This window comes from Odocoileus virginianus, chromosome 4 (assembly GCF_023699985.2).
Source record: "Odocoileus virginianus isolate 20LAN1187 ecotype Illinois chromosome 4, Ovbor_1.2, whole genome shotgun sequence".
NCBI lineage: Eukaryota > Metazoa > Chordata > Mammalia > Artiodactyla > Cervidae > Odocoileus > Odocoileus virginianus.
Window position 1 is genome coordinate 58,128,236 of NC_069677.1, and position 20,512 is coordinate 58,148,747.

A 20,512-nucleotide genomic window follows, 5' to 3' on the forward strand; every position below is an offset into this window, starting at 1 on the left:
GAAGCCCAGGTGCCCACCAGAGGGCCTGCTCGTGTAAGCGGGGACACGTGGACCTCTGAACCTCTCCGATTCTGCAGGAGTGGGCGTCTGGATCCCACAGGGTGAAGGGGCCGACGTCCGCAGGCCAAGTTTCCAGGGGCTGTAGCTACTGCTTCTCACCTGCTTCCAATCCCAAAAGTCCTGCACACAGACTCTTAGTGAAATTCAGGTTTTCCTCTTTCCATCTGATGGGAAATTTTCATACTATGTTAAAGAAACTTGAGACAAAGGCATGTCTTTACACCTTTTACTGTTTCCTTTTCTTATCCGTTTCTTCACTCACAAACGCTTCAAGACTGACTTTTAGTCTGCCAGTGTCCTTTTGCTGATGTTCTTACAGAAAGAGAAGTTATAGAATTTGGGGTGAGGTTTTCAAATGCGTTGGCTTTATGACAGTTTGGTTATACTGTGGACTACTTTTAGAAACGAAATTGCTTTAGAGGGAACAGAAAATAGAGGTTACCAGACACCACTAGGTGTCACTCTTTATCCAACTAAACCTGGCTAACGCTGTTAAAAACAAGGGCGTGTAAGGTATTTATTACCTTGGTTACATAAAAATGAATAACAAAATGTCCCCACCTGTGTGTTCTTAAGTGTCTTGCTGGTGACTCTGTCATAGAAGGGGAGCCTGTATCAACTCTCCGGAGAACTCATCCCAATCACAGAGCTTTGCTCTGAGACCTCTTGGGAACTGCAGCCTGGCCGCTTGACTTGGAGCCTCCTCAATCCGTCCATCGCTTTTCATGACACCGGACCCAGCTCCTTTGGAGATCACAGTGGACTGCGAGAGCCAAATGTTTCTAAAAGGTCCCATCTCCGCTTGCTGCTTCCCGAAGCGCTGTCTCCCCCTTTGCAGACAGCGCGCTCACCTGCTCCGTGCCTCCATCACCTCCGCGCGCTCCCGGGCACCCAAGAACGGGGGTCTTCAGGGACCGCTCGGCCCAGGGGAGTTGGGGTGGGCTGGGGGTGGGGAGGTCCCCTCTTCACGGCAGTCGCCATGGCCTAATGCAGGTAAAGTCTCTGCTAGCAATTTTGAATTTCAGAATTTGCAATTATTTGCATTAGCTATGAGGATTGGCCAAATTCCGTTCGTTGGTCTTTTGCACTGCCTCCGGTGATAAAAATGGACATACAATTTGGAGTTTACAAGAGAGGGGGGGTGCACCCCAATGTTCATCGCAGCACTGTTTATAATAGCCAGGACATGGAAACAACCTAGATGCCCATCAGTGGACGAATGGATGAGGAAGCTGTGGTACATATACATCATGGAATATTACTCAGCCATTAAAAAGAATTCATTTGAATCAGTTCTAATGAGATGGATGAAACTGGAGCCCATTATACAGAGTGAAGTAAGCCAGAAAGATAAAGACCAATACAGTATACTAACACATATATATGGAATTTAGAAAGATGGTAATGATAACCCTATATGCAAAACAGAAAAAGAGACTCAGATGTATAGAACAGAGTTGTGGACTCTGGGAGAAGGAGAGGGTGGGATGTTTCAAGAGAACAGCATCGAAACATGTATATTATCTAGGGTGAAACAGATCACCAGCCCAGGTTGGGTGCATGAGACAAGTGCTCGGGCCTGGTGCATTGGGAAACCGAGAGGGATCGGGTGGAGAGGGAGGTGGCAGGGGGGACTGGGATGGGGAATACATGTAAATCCATGGCTGATTCATTTCAATGTATGAGAAAAACCACTGCAATGATGTAAAGTAATTAGCCTCCAACTAATAAAAATAAATGGGAAAAAAAAAACAGTGAACAGAAAAAAAAAAAGAAAGCAACAATCTGATTCACTTAGATTGTGCTTTTAATTAAACATAATTTCATTATTATTTTAAAAAATGTTCTCTCTCCAAAATATAAGTAGTTCACCTTCAGAGAGTAGGTTATAAGAACATATTTATATTACACTTTCAGTTCAGGACGTTGTCCTCAGTCTGCTCCTGGTGTGACCTTGGGTACAACCGTTGGTGTTGGGGATCATTGCTACCATGTTCCTCGTGTCTCACTGTGACTACAGTTGTAATGTCCTGCTTGCCGAGCTGGAATTTTAACCCAGACCATCTGACTCCAAAGACTGTAATATCCATTAAACCGGTGGTTCTTAACCAGGCTATGCATTTTAATCTCCTGGTGAGCTTCTGAATATGTGTCCTCCCAGACTCCTGCTGGACTTTCTCCATCAGAATTCCCTGTGTGATATTGGGTTCATTCAATAAAGAAACATAAAGTGGGTATGTAATACCATGTCAGGAAGTGATGAATGTTTGGGGAAGGGAAAAAAAAAAGCAGAATGAGGGAGTAGAGGTAGAAAGGAAGGGCTATTTTAGAAAGGGGCGGGTGGGGAAGACCAGCTCCCCGAGGAGCAGGCCCTGCTGAAGCCAAGCAGTAAGCTTTGCGGATGTGCATGGAAGCATGTTCTACCAAAGGGATGGCAGGTGCAGAGGCCCTGAGGCAGGCGTGAGCTTGGTATGGAGAAACGGCAAGGAGGCTGGTGTGGCTGGTGTGGTGGTGATGAGGGGAGGTGGGTCCGGAGGTGGCTGGCAGCCAGATGTTAGGCCTTCAACTGGCGGTGCCCAGCTTTTCAAACAAATGCACACATGCGTTGTCATTCCTCAGCGCGCTCTCCTCTGCGCCTTACCTCGCCAAGCAGCGAGAAGGAAACACAGGGATGGTGGGAGCACAGAGGAAACACAGCCCCGAGGAGCCGCCACCCTGCAATCACCGTCAAGCTGCAGCTCGGCGTTGTCCGGGGCCACGAGCACTGGAAGTGGTTCGTGCGGCGTGAGGAGCTGCTAGTTTGATAATCACCGTGAATCTGAGTGAAACAGATTTGTTCGCCTCACTGTCTGCAATTTACTTTTATTTGTGATTGAATTGTAATTTCCATTTAAAATCATTATAAGGAAACAGTATGTTCCCATCACGCTCACTTAAGTACCATCCTGCAGTTTTAAGTTTTCCTTTACTGTTAAATCTGGTCATGCTGTCTTTCATTCCTATCATCAGGGCTTTCTCTTAAGTAGATGCTGTTCTTTTCCTTGTGTTTATAACAGGGGACAAGCTACACATGCCTGGAGAAGTGATGATGTTTTGCGTCTGAGAGAAGTGCAGATTAGTGACATTTGAAAATTTCTGTCATGAAAGTTAAATATCTCCCATAATTTGGGGGAAAAATCTTTTCACATAGATATAATTTAAAATAAATAAAAAAATATTAAAGCAGGGATAAAATGCCATATCCACAAAGTTTAAATCCAGTATTGTAGTGGATCTTAAACAATTAAACAACTCACTATGTTGAATACAGTTATAGTCAATATATTAATGTTAATGTATTTTCCATACACTCAGATGTATTATTTTAACTACCATCTAAAAAATTATATGTTTTTTTATTGGTTACTTTCTTAAACCAGCTGGAAAAGTCAGGTGAGAGATGGTTCTGGAGGAAAATCGCATCTCTGCTTGTTAAGGCACCCTCAGGAGCCTACTTTCTGGTGGCTGAAACACAGGTTAGGGATGACTTCAGAAAGCACGAACACTTCTGTGACCTCAGAATATTTCAGTAAACAAGCAGATTGTGAAACGGGATGCAAAATGTGATCCATGTTAAGACAAAAGCATTTGTCTACGTATGCATCCAGTAATGTCTAGAATGATACATTCACAATGATCCCTCATGGTAAAGGTATTCTTTTAATGGAGGGTGGTTTCTGGGTGATTTCATTTTTATTTTGTTGCTTATTTATACTTCCTAAGATGAACACATATTTGTATAATAAACTTGTACAATAAAGCTTATATACTTTTCTATTGTAGAAAAGTGAATGTGAAAGGTGCTCAGTCATGTCTGACTCTTTGCGACCCCATGGACTATACAGTCTGTGGAATTCTCCAGGCCAGAGTACTAGAGTGGGTAGCCTTTCCCATCTCCAGGAGATCTTCCCAACCCAGGGATCAAACTCAGGTCTCCCGCATTGCAGGGCGGATTCTTTACCAGCTGAGCCACAGAGTTATAGAAAAACCAGTAAAGGTGATTTTTAAAAAATGACATGTTGTTGAATCGTTGACTGATACTTCAGAAAACCTTTTAATTGGAGGATAATTGCTTTACAATGTTATGTTGGTTTCTGCTATGCAGCCCGTGAATCAGTCACAGGTATGCATATATCCTTTTCACCTTGAACCTCCCCCGACCGCCCACCCCAGCCCACCCCTCTCTGTCGTTACGGAGCACTGGGTTGACAGCAACGTCCCGTTAGTTATCTATTTTCCATGTGGTAATGTGTATGTTTCAGTGCTCCTCCCTCCATCTGTCCTTCCCGCTCCTTCCCCCACTGTGCCCACAAGCCTGTGTTCTGTGTCTGCGTCTCTATCTCCTGCCCTGCAAATAGGTTCATCTGTACCATTTTTCTAGATTCCATGTATACGTGTTATTATATTTATTTTTCTCTTTCTGACTACTTCAGTCTGTATAACAGGTTATATGTTCATCCATCTCACTGAACTGACAAATTCATCCCTTTTTTGTGGCTGAGTAATATTCCATTGTATACATGTATCACAACTTCTGTATCCATTCATCTGTCAATGGACATCTAGTTGCTCCCATGTCCTGGCTATTGTAAATGGTGCTGCAACGAGCATTGGGGTACACGTGTCTTTTTCAATCTTAGTTTTCTCAGGGTATATGACCGGTAGTGGCTTTTTGGGTCATATGGTAGTTTTATTCCTAGTTTTTAAAGAAACTTCCATACTGTTCTCCACAGTGGCTGTATCAACTGACATTCCCACTAACAGTGCAAGAAGGTTCCCTTTTCTCCACACCCTCTCCAGCATTTATTGTTTGCAGACTTTTTAATGATGGCCACTCTGACCGGTGTGAGGTGATACCTCATGTAGTTTCGATTTGCATTTTTCTAATAATGAGCAATGTTGAGCATTTTTTCAGATGTTTTGGTGGTATCTGTATTTGACTCATAATTATTTTACTTCAACTCACACTTTGCCTTCCGCAGTAGGAAAACTTAGCTTGATTCTTTTGTATTATTTTTTACCATTATAATTACTCTAAGTGAACACCACAGAGGAAGGGATGGTTTTTCTGTGACTGTTTATTCTGTTGCGGAGTGAGGCTCAGGGTACTCTGGATTCAGTAGGACACTGTTTGCTCTATCCCTTCTTTCCATTAGAGGGCAGCAGATGATAGAAGGATTCATGGGCCATTAAGGTTAACTTCCTGTGTTGACAGCTTTTGGGATGAGAAATGGTCTCAGTAGAGCTGGCTGGGTGTCACAGTGATTCTGTCATTCAGAAAGCCATATGGTTTATTTGTATTAGTGCAAATTAAAAACAGAATGTTTCCCTTTTCTCCGAACTATGGGGAAGCAGAAAATTAACTTCTGACCCATTATTAGGAGTTTCTGACGATGCTAATGACACAAATTTACACACTTAGGAATAGGACTTGCACCAAACACTTTTTTCCCCCCCATAAAGCTGGCACATTATGTACTATATATCCTTGGAAGTTCTGATTAAATTTGAGGCAGGGACTAATATGAAATTGAGATGTAAAACCTAGGTAAACCGTTCTTGCCCTCAAGGTATGAAATCAAAAGCCAATATGATTCAAATTGTATTTCATGGGATGTAAAGGAGTAGTGATTAGTAAAGAAAATTCTAGGATAGTAAATTTAAGCTTGAATCAGGATTTGAAGAAAGTCATGCCTACAGATTAGAGAGGAGGCTTAACAAGGGTTGCAAAGTGGTGCCCCCTGAATCCTGCTGCAGAAGTATTTTGATCAGCAGAATGCTTTACATTTTTTAAACTTGAATTTCTTTCAGTAGGGCATGCATACTTTTTAGTTTGCTGCATTTCCCAATGTCCCCTACCATTGTGCATCCAGCATGTGACATTTCTCATACCTTTCTGGCCCCAGTCACAGAGAAATTTTCCATTCCTCTGCTGTGTAGAGTTGGAGTACCTAGAATAAATCAGGAAAAATTACAGAGGAATCAAGACATATGTGATTGCAATCCTGGCTTAGAGGAACTGGGTGAGGGGGCCTCGCAGGGAGGAGGAGGCAGTGATCCAGGAGGCAGGACCTGAGACTCGGGCCAGAACTGGGAGCAGGCAAGTCAAGTGTGGAGGCTGCTACATATAGACTGGGTTGACTTGGACCAAGGGGTCACTCCAGACCTCACCACTCACCTGTGTCCGCAGAAAAGTTGGGGGCTGAGAGGATCAGCACCCACATCCAGGACGCGGGACTCTCCTTAAATGGTCTTGGTCGCACCACGTCGTGCTGAAATACGCCCTGGAGCTCCTGCTGGTCCTGACCCGATGGCTCACTGGGGCCGTAGCATCCAATCACTGCACAGATTTTCTCATCCTAACTTAAGGGATTGCAGAAGGCAGTGTTAAAAGATTCACTTGGCCTTAGTCCAGTGATTAGAGCTCAGAAATGAAAGGCCAGTATCCAGTATTTATAAATAGACCAAGCTGCCAATCAAGTTCTTGAACTCCTGAGAAGTACTGGTCGCTTTCATTATGGGAGGAAACAGTGGTGGGAGGAGGAATGGAGAGAAACAAAGAGTGTGAAGTCCAACAACCTTAAATGCCTGCCAAGTCGCTTCAGTGATGTCTGACTCTTCGCCACCAGGCTCCTCTGTCCATGGGATTCTCAGGCATGAATACTGGAGTGGGTTGCCATTTCCTCCTCCAGGGGATGTTCCTGATCCACGGATCAAACCCGGGTCTCTTATGTCTCCTGCGTTGGCAGGTGGGTTCTTTACCACTAGCACCTGGGAAACCCAACTCTAATGCCAACCTTTCCTAACCAGGTGACCTCAGGAAAGCCATTGAACTTCTCTGAGCATCAGTTTTGTTGGCAAAATGGTGACACAGGCTTGTGTGTCTGGCAGGATTCTTCAGAAAATTAAATGAGAGTGTCTGCAAATGTTTGGCATGTCTTCATTCTTGCCCACATGGAAGTCACTCCCCTGAATCCCCAGACCTGTCTGCCAGGAGGAGTCCTGAGTGAGAAGGCGCAAGGTTTCAAAAATGCAGCATGAAGATTTCATCTCTATGAGAAGGCTGCAGGCAGCATCTGCTCTGATGTTTCCTTGATTAACTCAGTTAAAACTCTGAACAGCTAATATGCTGTTTTCAGACAGTTTTGATTGCCACAGCATTTTGCAGTTGCTCTGTCATCCAAAGATGAATGGTGTTTTAGGGTCAGAGACTGCTTCTAGCGGAAGTGAGGAGAGCCCCAGCTGCCCATGGCGATGACTTGGTGGGAAAGAAGCGCCTCTCACCAAGGAAGGACTCTGCCTACCTTCCACCAAACCTGCAGGACTTTGCTGAAGCCCTGTTGCTTTGACCTATGTCATCTTGTTCTCTCCAGAGTCATTTGGATATCTCCAGCAAAAATCATGCTTTTCAATACATATGAGGGATATGATGCACACCTCTGCCTAACAGTGCAATTGTCTGGGGAAGGAAGAAGGTGGACTGGGGAGACCTGATGGCTCCAGATGATTGAAGCAAGCCCCCAGCAGATGCCTCTGTTATATCACAGTTTCCTCCAGAAAACCCCAGTCAGGAATCTAAGCAAATTAATTAAACAGCAATATACTCAATGTCAGGCTTCCCCCATGGCTTAGTGGGGTAAAGAATTCTCCTGCAATGCGTGAGACATAAGATATGTGGGTTCAATCCTGAGCTGGGAAGATCCCCTGGAGGAGGGCATGCAACTCACTCCAGTGTTCCTGCCTGGAGAACCCCATGGACAGTGGGGCCTGGCGGGATACAATCTGCAGGGTTGCAAAGAGTTGGACACCACTGACGCATCTTAGCACACATACTCCATAACTGACTAGAAAGGTGCATCTTGTTAGACTACTTCATCCTTAGATACAAATCTGGTTTGATTACAACTGTGGATGGTAGGGAAGTCATGATGTCGCTAGATGTGGTTTCATAGTTTTATAGCATAACGGAGAAAACTTTTCTCTCTTTTTTTTAAATTTTGAAGTGAAGCCCAGAACTACTTTTTTTCTTTTTTTTCCAGAACTACTTATTAACCTCTAAAATTCTTGGTGGCTTGTTTAAAACTCAGCCATAGATGTCTGAGGACAGAAGAAGCTGGATGAGAAAGGGGAGACTGAGGCTTGGTTGGGGTGTTATGGGAAGCCGTGGGGTGGAGATTCGGAAGTAAAAGGTGCTAAAGCAACTGGCTTTTAGGTGGAAATAAGAAAAAGAGTCCTGAAGTTCCTCCTAGGATGGATGGGCTCTGGGCTGGTGGCAGGGGGGGATTATGTGGGAGGCAGGAGGCACCGAGATGCTAAATTTAAGCAGGCACTCCCCGTCAGGTTCGTGTGGATGCAGGGTGGGCATCTGAGAGAGCGCCTCCTTAAATTTTGCATCTTGGGTGCTTGGCTTGTACATCTAGTCCAGGTCTTGGGGGAAGAGTAACGTGAAGAGAGACTCTGGTTTCTCCAAGACAGTTTCAAGCTTACCTCCTGTTTTGGCTACCCAGAGGTTCTGATAAAAATCTAAATAGCTAAACTCTGGGAAGGAAAGTCTTAGATGAATACTGGGTTTATAAATATAGTAAACAATAATGATGCACCTTTTAGTAAACTGGAGGGTGAGGGAAGAACACTTTCTCTCAGACATAGCCAAGCTATCCACCAGGGAATTGTAATGCATTTTATAAATGTACAACGGCTCTGATGTGAATGGAGTCCCCATCATTTTGTGGTGTGCAGTATAAACAACACACCCCAGCCTTCAGGTTCCAGTTGAGAGTTTCTTTTCTTGTCTTTATGCAATATGGTGCATATTCTTTATCATGAAAAGTTTTAAGTAACAAGAAAAAGAAAAACGGTCTAAGCTCTCTTAATCCTTTTTCCTGTTGTGTTAGCCTGGAATATTTTTATCTTTATCAGATTTTAAAATAAATTCATGAAAATTCTTTTCACACAAGATGAGACTACTTCCAAATGCATTTTTTTCTTTCTTCCTTTTTTTTTTTTTTTAATAAATAGAGACTTGGTTCCACAAGTTCAAGTTGTTTAAAAGTAAAGAATGTTGAATATGATCTAATGTTGGGAAAGCTTTGTTAGTAACTCCTTCATCTTGAAATAAACTTCTGGGGAGGTTTAGCAAAACCTGAAAGGCTTTAAAAACATTTCCACAACAATCAAGGTCCACAGAAGTATATGGTCAGGTTTTAAACAAGATGTAAACATTTGTCCTTTAAGGAAAAAAAAAAATCCTCCACATTAAGGTCCAGTTATAATCCAGGTTTAGGTTGGAGAGCTGAGATTTTTCCCGCCTTCTCTCTACCTTTCTTCTTTTCTCTTTCAGCTTGCCCCTTCCATTCCTTTCTCCCCCTTTCCTTTTGCTCTGTGTGACACTACTGAAATGATTGCCCTTCTTTTTTCTCCTTCCTTCTTCCTTTGCTTCCTTGCTTATAAGATTCAGAGGGGAAAAAAAAAGAATCAAATATCTGTTTCACAGCCATTTCATAAACAATACTGGCTCCTTTTTTCTGGTACCACTGGGCAATGAAAAGCTCTGTAGGAGGACATTTGTGACAGTGTAGTGATGGATTCATGACGCCTCCGTAGCGTCGACTTGAAACAGGCCCACTGTGTTTTTCTGCATTTAGCCGAGACCAAACCAGAATGAATGCCCATGGGTGCTCAGCTGGATACATGAAACAAAGAGGTTTTCTATTTTGTGATGAAAGGAAAAATAATTTGGGGGGAAAAACCCTACCCGGACCAGAAGTTGAGTTTGTATTTGTTTCAGTCAAACTGCTTCCAGCCCTGTCATACACATCTATGGAACGTGATTGTTGCAGAAACGTTTCTAAAGCCTTTCAGGTTTTGTTAAACCTCCCCAGAAGTTTATCTAGAGATGAAGGGGTTGCTAACATAGCTTTCCCAACATTAGATCATATTCAACACTCTCTACTTTTAAACAACTTGAACTTATGGAAGCAAATCTCTCTCTTGCTTTTCTTTTTTAAATTGCATTTGGAAGTAGTCTCTCATCTCTCTCATCATTCCTGCAAATGGATTTGCAGGAATTTATTTTAAAATCCGATAAGGATGAAAATATTTCAGTCTACCCCAACAGGAAGAAGGATTGACATGGCTTAGATCATTCTTCTTTTTCTTGTTATTTAAAACTTTTCATGATAAAGAATATGCAACATATTACATTAAGACAATAAAACAAACTTGGAGCCGAAGCCAGAAGGCTGGGGTGTGTTGTTGTATAGAATGCACACCACACAGTCCTGGGGGCTGCGTTCGCCTCAGAGCCATTGTACATTTATATATTTATTACAACAACTCCCTAACAAATAGCCAGGAAATGTTTTGAGAAGGGGCTTCCCCTTCACCCTCCAATTTGCAGAAAATATACCATCTGGGAAAGCAGTGGTCTTGATGCTGAGTTAGTATTTACAAGGTTTATTTTTGGTCCTTTCGTTGTAGGCTTAGCTGAACTGAAGTGATTAATCTGGATCTGTTGTATCCTGCTGTGCTTAAACTTAGGACCTTTCTCCCAACTTTCAGGTCATTCCAAAACAAACAAAAAAAGAAAAAAAGAAAATGGGTATCTGCTTTCTTCTGAGCCTGAACTGTTTCTCCTTGGTCTCTACTTCATGCTGGACGCTGTTCTAAGCTCCTGATGGGTGCTAGCTCATTGAGTCTTATACTATTTCTCCTTTTTTTTTTCTTTTTTTTTTGGGCAGCACTGCATGGCATGGGAGATCTTAGTTCCCCGAACAGATATCAAACCCGTGCCCATGGCAGGGGAAGCATGGATTCCTAACCACTAGATTGCCAGGGAAGTCCATCTTCATCCTTTTTTAGGAAAGAGGAATCTAAAGACCAGAGAGGATAAGAAACTGGCCTGTGGTCACACAGGCAGTTGGTGGTGAAACCAGGATTCGAACCCAGACAAGGAGGCATCAAAGCTCTTGGTTGTAACCCCTTAGCTCATCTACCTTTTCTGAAGTGAAGCGTCAGTCGCTCAGTTGGGTCTGACTCTTTGTGATCCCGTGGACTGTAGCCTGCCATGCTCCTCTGTCCATGGGATTCTCAAGGCAAGAACAGTGGAGTGGGTTGCCATTTCCTTCTCCAGGGGATCTTCCAGACCCAGGGATCAAGCCCTGGCCTCCTGCATTGCAGGCAGATTCTTTACCATCTGAGTTGGTCTCTTTCCCCTGAGGCCTGTGCTCCTGTCTGAAGCCCTATTTTAAACAGCTGGCCATGCTCGGCGCTGGGGCAGACTTGCCCCTCCTTCATTGTGCCAGTCAACTAGATCTCCTCCGGGCACTATCATGCAGGGTTTCAGACACCTCTTTGAGGACCAGCCTAATCTGGATCAATTCCCGTGGCCCTGGTTCCCTCCAATTCCAATTTTCTGCCATTCTCTACGCTGTCATAGCTGAGGTCTCAGCAACAACTTCTGGCAGACCCCACCTGACTTGCGATGGATGAGGATGGCCGGGGGCTACTGCTCCTGGGGGCTCTGTGGTCCCTATTTGTTTCCAACTCCTGGTGTGGCAGAGCCCCAGGAGTTTGCCATGTGCTGTGTTGGCAGCACCAGGGTGTGGGGAAACAGGAAGCCTCCTTTGCTCACGGGAAGATAAATTGATGCGACTGCCCCGGAGGGCATTTTGGCAACCTCTGCCACGTACATTCAAACTTCAGTTAGACTCCGGCCGTGTCTTAGCACCTCCGCCTGCCGCTCAGCTCCGAGTCACCGTGTCTCTCGTTGGGGTTGTCAGGGGCCCATGTTCAGTCTCCCTGCTTCCACTCTTGCCTCCCAAACTCTGTCTCAACACAGTCTCTGTTCTCAATATGTTCAGAGTAAATATTTCAGAACAGAAGCCAGATCATTCATATGTCTTCCTCAAAGCCTTCTGTTGGCTTCCTTCCGTTTGCTCTCATTTAATGAAGAGCAGAACCCCAAATTCCCACAATGGGCTAGTGAGGCCCCACTTAACTTGGGCCCAGCACCTCTTTGATCTTATGTCTCATTCTGTCCTTCTTGCTCCCTCTGCTCTAGCCACACGGGCCTACTTGCTTACCTTGAATATTCCAGAGAGCTTTTTGTGTAGAATCTTCATGTGGATGTTCCTTTTGCTTAGAACAGTCTTCCCTAGATATCTGCAGCATCAAAACCCTCACTTCCTTGTGGCCTTTGATGAAATATTACCTTCTCAATGGGGCCTTTCACTCAGTGTAAAACAGCAAACTCTTGGTTCTGTTCCCTTTAGCTTTTCTCTACCTATTTCTACAGCTATTTTAGCATCTAACATATTCGATGGCTGACTCATTTGTTTTGGCTGTGTCTATTTCTTTTCATAAGGATGTAAGCTCCATAAGGGAAGAAATGAATTTTTCAGTTTGGTTTATTGACAGTGCTTGGCAAACAGTCAAATAAATATTTATTTATAAATACATTTAAAAAATACTCATTGGATTTTTTTTTGAACTTACCGAATGGTGTTGGATTCAGCAGTTCTGCTTCTAGGAATTTATTCTGACACACAAGTGCACAAAGAGATATCAGTACTGAGAGCCGCTGGACATTGTTCACTGTGTGAAGACTGGGAAGCTCTCCCAAGACTGAGAATTACCTGAAGGCTCTATTTAAGGAATTGTACAAAGCCTCACACTGGACAGGAATGAAAATTGTTCCGTGTTCTTACCACCTCCTAGAAAGTGGGGGCTGATGTGAAGACCACATTGGTTATAGTCAAAACTACATTTTCTCGGCACCTCTGAGTAAAAACTTGGAACATACACCTGTGTGCAGTTGAACTTTTCTTATTTCTCCCAAATTAACGAATAAGCTTCAAAGTGGAAAAAAAGAAGTGTTCACATGCTGAAGAAAGCTGCCGACAATTAAGATCAGACATTTCCCAGGTGGCGCTAGTGGTAAAGAACATGCCTGCCAACGCAGGAGACATAAGAGTTGCAGGCTTGACTCCTGGGGCAAGAAGATCCCCTGGAGGAGGCAATAGCAGCCCGCTCCAGGATTCTTGCCTGGAGAATCCCGTGGACAGAGGAGCCTGGCGGGCTGCGGTCCGTGGGGCTGCGGTCCGTGGGGCTGCGGTCCGTGGGGCTGCAGAGAGTCGAGCACAGCTGAAGCAACTTAGCACGCGTGCACTTCCCAGGAGGTGCCGGACTAGGGCTGTCCCCTTGATCATCTCCTCTGCCACTGATTGCGTAGATGGACAGATTACAGAATACGTCCACGGTCACGGTTCTGTCTCCCAAGATATGGTGGGGCTCCCGAAGACTGCCTCTTAGGGGTAGGAGCTCCTGGGAGAAGTGGCATTCCCTCTCCTGGTGGGATGTAGCTCCATCCAGGGCTCACTGTGGCATTGACACTGGAGTGAAGCTTCCTTCCTGGGAGAGCGTGACAGTTCCTCCAGGGTTTGGACGTAATCTGAACCCAGGGACTACGGCTTAGCTCGGAGATTCTGCAAGCCATCCGCTGCAGAGAGGTGAGAAGTGATGGGGGTCCTTTGCTTGGGAAGAGGGAGGCAGCCGCCCCGCCTGGAGCTCTCCATGCCCTTAGGAAAAACGGAAGGTGAATTCACAGAGGATCAGATCTTCATGTAAAAGAGTGTGAAGGAGAGAGTTAAGAGTGTGGGCTATGGTGTTGCCTGGCAGCCTCTGGTCCAAGTGAGCACATAAGGTTTGGGGACTGTGTTCGTGTGTTAGGACTTCCATAGCAAAACAGATCGGGAGGCTTAGACAACAGAAATAATTTTCTCACAGTTACGAAGGTGAGAAGTCCAAGATCAAGGTGTCGGCAGGTTGGCGTCCTCAGGTTTCTCCTTGGCCGGCAGGTGGCCGTCTTCTCACAGTGTCCTGAGAGTGTGTGTGCAGCCTTGGTGTTTTTGCATGTGTCTAAATTTCCTCTTTTTAAAGGAGCACCACCTCATACTGGATTTGGGTCCCCCCTAAGAGCTTCATTTTAGCTTAGTATCTTTTAAAATACCCTATTTACAAATACAGTCACCTTCTGAGGCATAGGAGTTTTGGGGCTTCCATACATACATTTTGCAGGGGACGTAGTTCCACTCAGCAGAAGCTGAGTCGTTTATGGGGATGGTTGAAGGGCTGCCACATTCTGAGGTGGTTCAACAATGGAGGAAAGCATGGGGAAGCTGAGTACCATTCCAAGAAAATCATCCCCCTCACGGGGAGACCTCCCCATCAGCAGGGGCTACCAGTAGCAAGTGGAACTAAACTGAGTCAGAAAAAGAAAGACCTCCTAAAGAGACAGGCCTCCTGAACACCTGCATATTGCTGGTAAAGTAAGAGGGTCTCTGCTTTTCTTATTCCTCCTGCCCCCTGACCCTTAACCCCAAATGCCTCATCTGGAAAAGGAATTGGAGTCCTGCTTCCTCCATCCAATGAAAGAGCTTCTTCCCAATTTTAAGTCCCTTGAGCCAATGCGAGGTCTTCACTGGGGAGAAGAGAGGAGAAGAGATTAAAATTGAAAATGAGGTGGGGATTTTAAATAAATTAAAATGAAATTTAACTAAAAGTGGCAAGAAAGTTATAGGATCTGCCTAAGCAGTTGTATAGGAGGAGAAAGGAAAGTTCTCAGCTGAATGTAGGGATTGAAAAGAATAAAGCTTTCTCAATTTAAACTCCACCAAGTTGATATTTCTCAACAAACTGGATATCTATCTGTTTATATAAATAAAGAAACATGTCTTGGAAAACACATAAACTGTTTTCATAATTATCTCTGGGAAAGGGAAATTCAAGATGGGAGTTGGTGTGGGAAGAAAATGTACTGTTCCCTCCATAACCTTTTGAACTTAAAAAAAAAAAAATACCATATGCATGTATTACTTAAAAAACAAACAACTGAAAACTAATCAGAATCATACTATACTCATAGAGCAAGGGCTGAATTAAGAAATTGCCCATAAAGATGCATGTTAATTCCAAATACATTAAAGTAGTTTATCACCAGTGGGAAAAAATTATTGTAAGTTAAAGCAGGGAAATTGTGATGGAAAGACGGTGAGGTTTGCTGGTGTGCAGAGAAAATCTTTTCTAAGCATTTGGAGAAAGATCTGTGGAAGATGGAATAAGAGAGACTTGGCCCAGTGCGCCAATGTTAGAAAACAATGTGAACCGCTGAGGCTGTTGCTTGAAGGGAGATAAATGTTGTGACAGATGCCTGCAAAGAATTTGGCAAGGAATGGGGTTCCATTTGGTATCATGCATTTCAAGGTTAAGCCCTTTTGTGTCTTGTAGATGTGGCATATTTTTGGCTCAGTGCGGAACCTTGGGGCTTAGGATTTATATATTGTGGAAGGCATGAAGTCAAGAGGCAATGCACAATGATTTGGCCAGTGACATTTGATAGAATTCCTCACACATATGTTCAAGCAATAGATATCACTGCCAAAATACCAGGAAAGGGTTCCTGCAAAACGGGAAGGAAAGAGAGAGGGGTCATTTATGTTAACACATGTGATAAGTTTATGCATGGGTCATTCATTTCCCCTCACATGATTAATTCTATTCTTGAAGTGTTGAGTAAATAAAAGTTGTGAAATCATGACAAACATTGTGAAATCGTCCCCGTTCTGTGTACACACAGTGGCTTAGGAGTGGATCGATAACCCTGTCATCTTCCTGGAACTGACTTAAGCCTGGGCAGAAGGAGTTCTGATGACTTGAGTGCAAAACTGGACATCAGTGGGTGCAACCAAAGCAGCGAGTCCGCACGAATGCCTGCCACAGTTCTTTCCCCTCTATGTTTAAAGAGATGAAGGGGGGGGGAACAAACTAGAAAACTGTAAGACAAACAGTTTAAAATGGGGGTTTCTGCCTTGTTTTATATGGAGTCTTTGCTACTGAGGCGCACCCTCCAAGGAAGCTATCGGAGCTTAAAGAAGTGCGGTTATGGGCTTATCTTGATGCGTGCTACTCATTCAGGTCGCTGCATCTGATGGTGTCAGGCCACTTACGTTGCATCCGGAGTGTCTCCCCAAGGAAGGACTGTACACCAAGTCCTCTTGGCTCAGTACACACACTATTTCCACTGGATTTTATTTTCTCAGTTACAGACGGTTACTTCTCTGGCTGAGCCGGGTCTCCGTGGCCGTGCTCAGGCTCTCCAGACGCGGTGAACGGGGGCTGCTCCCCGGTTGCACGGCGTGGGCCTCTCGTGGTGGTGGCTTCTCATGTCGTGGAGCACAGGCTCGTGGACACGTGAGCTTCGGCAGTTGTGGTGCGCAGGCTTAGCTGCCCCGAGGCATGTGGGATCTTCCTCAACTAGGGATTGAACCCACAGCCCCTGCATTAGCAGGTAGATTTTTAATCCAACAAAAATATTTGTGTTTTGGAGAGTCATCAATAAAAAAGCTAGAGTATCCACTACAGAGAGCTGGAGAAGAAGCTTCCAGGAAAGATGGAAGAAAGAGGGTCTCCAGCCTACCCGGGTGTGATGTAGGCGCATTTGCCCATTTTGAGGTCAAGCATTGTTTTGAGCATTTTGAAAACAATGTAAGACAATAGAGGGGAGCTGAAGCAGATGCTGGTTATCTTTTGTCTACCCGCCATCCTTTTTCTCATTTACGGGTAATGTATTCCCAATTTCCTTCTGGGGAACCTTCCTCTTCTGCTGTCCGTTAAGGTGCTTTGACTGGGTCCTCTTCAGCTCCAGGAATGGACACGTGGTGTAGGTCTAAGTCAGTGAAGAAACTCCCCGGGGTCACAGCGATTGGTTTAGGTGTCAGGAAGAGGCACGGTGCTCAAGTGGGGCCAGTTAGCGTGAAGTCCTGGTTGTGCAATGGGGCTGACTAGTCAGGAGTGTGCTCTCTCTCTTCTGGGGGATCTGAACGAGGAAGGATGTCACAGGCTGAAACTGGTTTCTTTTTCTGACCGTGGGGGTTTCTCTGTTTGCCAGCGCAGACCGCAGTCACAGAGGCTTCGGTAGCTGCAGCCTGCGGGCTCGGCGCGGCAGCTCAAGCTCAGTGCTTGCGCACGGGCTTGGCTGCTCTGTGGCACGTGGACTCTTCCGGGCCCAGCACTGCACTGCGTCCCCTGCATCGGCAGGCGGATTCCTACCCACTGTGCCGCCACGAAGTCCTGCAACAGCGAGCAGCGGTGGTGGAGCGTGTCTAGAACATAGCAGCGCAATGGGAGCTGGGTCCTGATGAAAGCTGTCGAATTTTTAACTTAGTTATGCCCGAGTCCAAGACTCCAAATTGATATTTTCAGTAATGTGAGTTAATATATTCCACTTTCTTTATCCAAACCTTTATTTTGCTCCAGTCATTTTGAGCGAGAGCTTCTGTCACATGCAATAGAAGGATTCCTACCTATTACTGTAAAGTATTATGAAATTGCAAAAAGAAATGTGAGATGTAGGAAGAAATTAAAAGGAAAGCCAGAAACTAAACATGACAATTACATTTCCATAAAGACAAATGATTGGGAGCTAAAATTATGGATAAATAGGTGATTTAAAATAAAGATACAAATACTCAGAGATTAAAAATATAACAGAAGAAATGCACATAAAAGACTAAGTGAAGTCAAAGTCACTCAGTCGTGTCTGACTCTTCGCGACCCCATGGACTATACAGTCCATGGAAGTCTCCAGGCCAGATTACTGGAGTGGGTAGCCTATCCCTTCTACAGGGGATCTTCCCGACCCAGGAATTGAACCAGGGTCTCCTGCATAGCAGGCAGATTCTTTACCAACTGAACTATGAGGGAAGCCCAAATAACAGACTAAAACCCATGATATAAAAGCATAGAATATTAAAAAAGAGGGGATAAAGAACTGAGAAAAGGAATTGGAGACAAGATAAAACTGAAGATTAAAAACCTTAGAAGAATAAAAATGGTTATGAAGGAAGATTTTTTTTAAAAGAGAAAACAGAAACAAAAACCTTAAAGATTAGAGCGAGTGACAGGAAAAAAAAATGTTCAAAGTAAATTAGTGAGAATCCACACAAAGTTCAAGGTGGTGATTGAAGAAATTCTGTTGATGGGATGTCATTCAGTGGGGCAAAGAGCCAGGAAGGCAGAAAGCCCATACACAGCATCTGTAAATACACAGAGTTTGTCTGCTTCATAATCACATGGCAAAACAGGAAAAATACCAGCCTTCTCATCCTTGGGAACCTTGAAAATTTAATGTCACTCATCTCCCTCCACCACCACATGCATGACAGATCCAGTTCTTTACTAGTTTGTCTGAAAACTTGGCACATTATGCATCAAGCCAAAAGAACCTAGTTATAGTCAATTAGAATACTGGCAGGAAAAGCAGGGAGCAACTCAATACATTTTTTTCAAATTATTTTCTTTTAAAGAAGAAGTACTTGGAGAATATACCAGCGAGAAAGTAGCCCAGCTATGATTGCCAAACTGAAAATTGAAAAAGTGAGATTATTTAAAATGAGCAATTCATGCTCATCAAAAGTCTGAAAATATTAAGTATTATGGAAAATGAGGAGAAGTAGAAACTCATACACTGCCGTTGGCAATATGAATTGGTATTCCATGTGAGAGCAATTTGACTATAACTAGTATAATCAAAGATCTCTATACACTTAGATGTATGCCTTAGAGAATGCATGCAAATATACATAGACATACAACAATTATTTGTAATAGTGTATATAAAACATATCAATAGAAAAATGAATAAAAATTATGGTATGTTGAATATATAGAACAGTTAAAATGAATAGACTATCATAAGTATCAATGTGAATATATACAGAAAACATAATGTTAAGTGAAAAAATAAGTTGCAGATTCATAGCATAGGCTAGTGTTTACATAAATTTTTAAAAACATCCCACATTATTATTTCACTTTGGGGCAAATGCACATGTAGTGAAAGTATAAAAATATAGAGAGAAATGATATTCAGAGCAGAGGAATAAGGAAGGATGAAAGATTTGGGAAGATTCCCAAGGGACTTTCAAATAGGACTCCAATGTTCTTTCACTTAAATCTGGTGAAGATGGGGTAGAGTGTGAGACGGGAGGACTGTCTTTGTGGAAAGCGTTGCTGCGGTGGAAAGGCTGCTCCGGTTTCTGGTTGGCAGAGTCTTTGCATTCTGGAGCCAGGGCAGACAGCCGAGAGGAGCAGAGCATCTTTCCACCTTCTTTTCAGCCATCGGGTTTTCTGCAGTCCACTGCCAACACATTCACGGGTCAGCGATTCTATTTCTCAGTCCAGTTCCAAGGGCTTTGCAAATAGTGGCCGTTTCTCCCAGACTTCAGCAGTTAATTGTCGGTTTTAGTCCTTGCTGCTATGAGTGTCCACCATCTTCTGGGGGCCTCTTAAAGTATCTGTCTGTGTTAGTCTGAGTAGGCTCGACTGATGGTTCTGTCGTACTTAACTTACTGGCTCAATTCAGTGAAGGCTCTTCTAGCTCCCGCAGTGGCAATGCAGATATTCTTGGTCAGGAGGCTTTCTGGGGTAGCTTTTCTCCAAGCAGTGTATACTAGTTTACCTAGACTAGCTACTCTAGTTCTCTCACCTTTCCAAATAAACTTTAGAATAAATTTGTCTAGGACTTTGACAGAAATTTCGTTAAACCTGTATATCAATTTGGGGAGAAGGCTGAATCTTCCAATCCAAGAACTTGGTATAACTCTTATTTAGATCTTATTTATTTCATTAGTTTTATAGTTTTCAGCATATAAGTCCAGTACATATTTTGTTCAGTTCAGTTCAGGCGCTTCGCTCGGTTGTGTCTGACTCTGTGACCCCATGAACCGCAGCACGCCAGGCCTCCCTGTCCATCACCAACTCCTGGAGTTTACTCAAACTCATGTCCATCGAGTCGGTGATGCCGTCCAACCATCTCATCCTCTGTGGTCCCCTTCTCCTCCTGCCCCCAGTCCCTCCCAGCATCAGGGTCTTTTCCAATGACTCAACTCTTCGCATTTTGTTAGATTTACACTTTATTTTATGCAACTTTAATGATATCAGTGTCCACATATGTTCATTGTGTAAGTATATAGAAATAAAATTGATATTTCTGTGTTTATCTTATATTTTGCAAATTTAACTGAATTTGCTTATTTACAGGAGATTTTGAAATTCCTTGGGATCCTCTATACAGACAATCATGTCCTCTGCAATAGGGACACTTTTACATCTTCCTTTCTTATCTGTCTGTTTCTATTTCATTTTCTTGCCTTGTTGCAGGCTGGACCCTCACGTACTACCTGGAATAAGAGTGGTGAGAACAGATAACCTTTGTTGTTGTTTAGTCGCTAAGTTGGGTCTGATTCTTTGCGACTCCATGGACTGTAGCCTGCAAGCCTCCTCTGTCCATGGGATTTCTCAAGCAGTAATACTGGAGTAGGTTGCCATTTCCTGCTCCAGGGCATCTTCCCGAGCC

At 43.9% G+C, this 20,512-nt stretch overlaps 2 long non-coding RNA genes across 4 annotated transcripts in view; one reads left to right on the forward strand and one right to left on the reverse strand.

Moving 5' to 3' along the window:
• The window catches only part of LOC110149281 (uncharacterized), a 54,166-nt gene extending 53,094 nt beyond the window's left edge, over positions 1 to 1,072 (forward strand). For all 3 annotated transcript variants that reach the window (XR_011487330.1, XR_011487329.1, XR_011487328.1), the window contains exon 3: positions 637 to 1,072. This is a non-coding gene — a long non-coding RNA (uncharacterized lncRNA). The remainder of the gene's footprint in view (positions 1 to 636) is intronic.
• A 4,027-nt stretch (positions 1,073 to 5,099) lies between these two features.
• Positions 5,100 to 6,503, reverse strand: LOC139034671 (uncharacterized). The gene is made up of 3 exons (XR_011487162.1): positions 6,278 to 6,503; positions 5,992 to 6,050; positions 5,100 to 5,366 (listed from the first exon to the last, which is right to left on the reverse strand). It is a non-coding gene; the product is annotated as an uncharacterized lncRNA (long non-coding RNA).
• Positions 6,504 to 20,512: the final 14,009 nt, after the last annotated feature.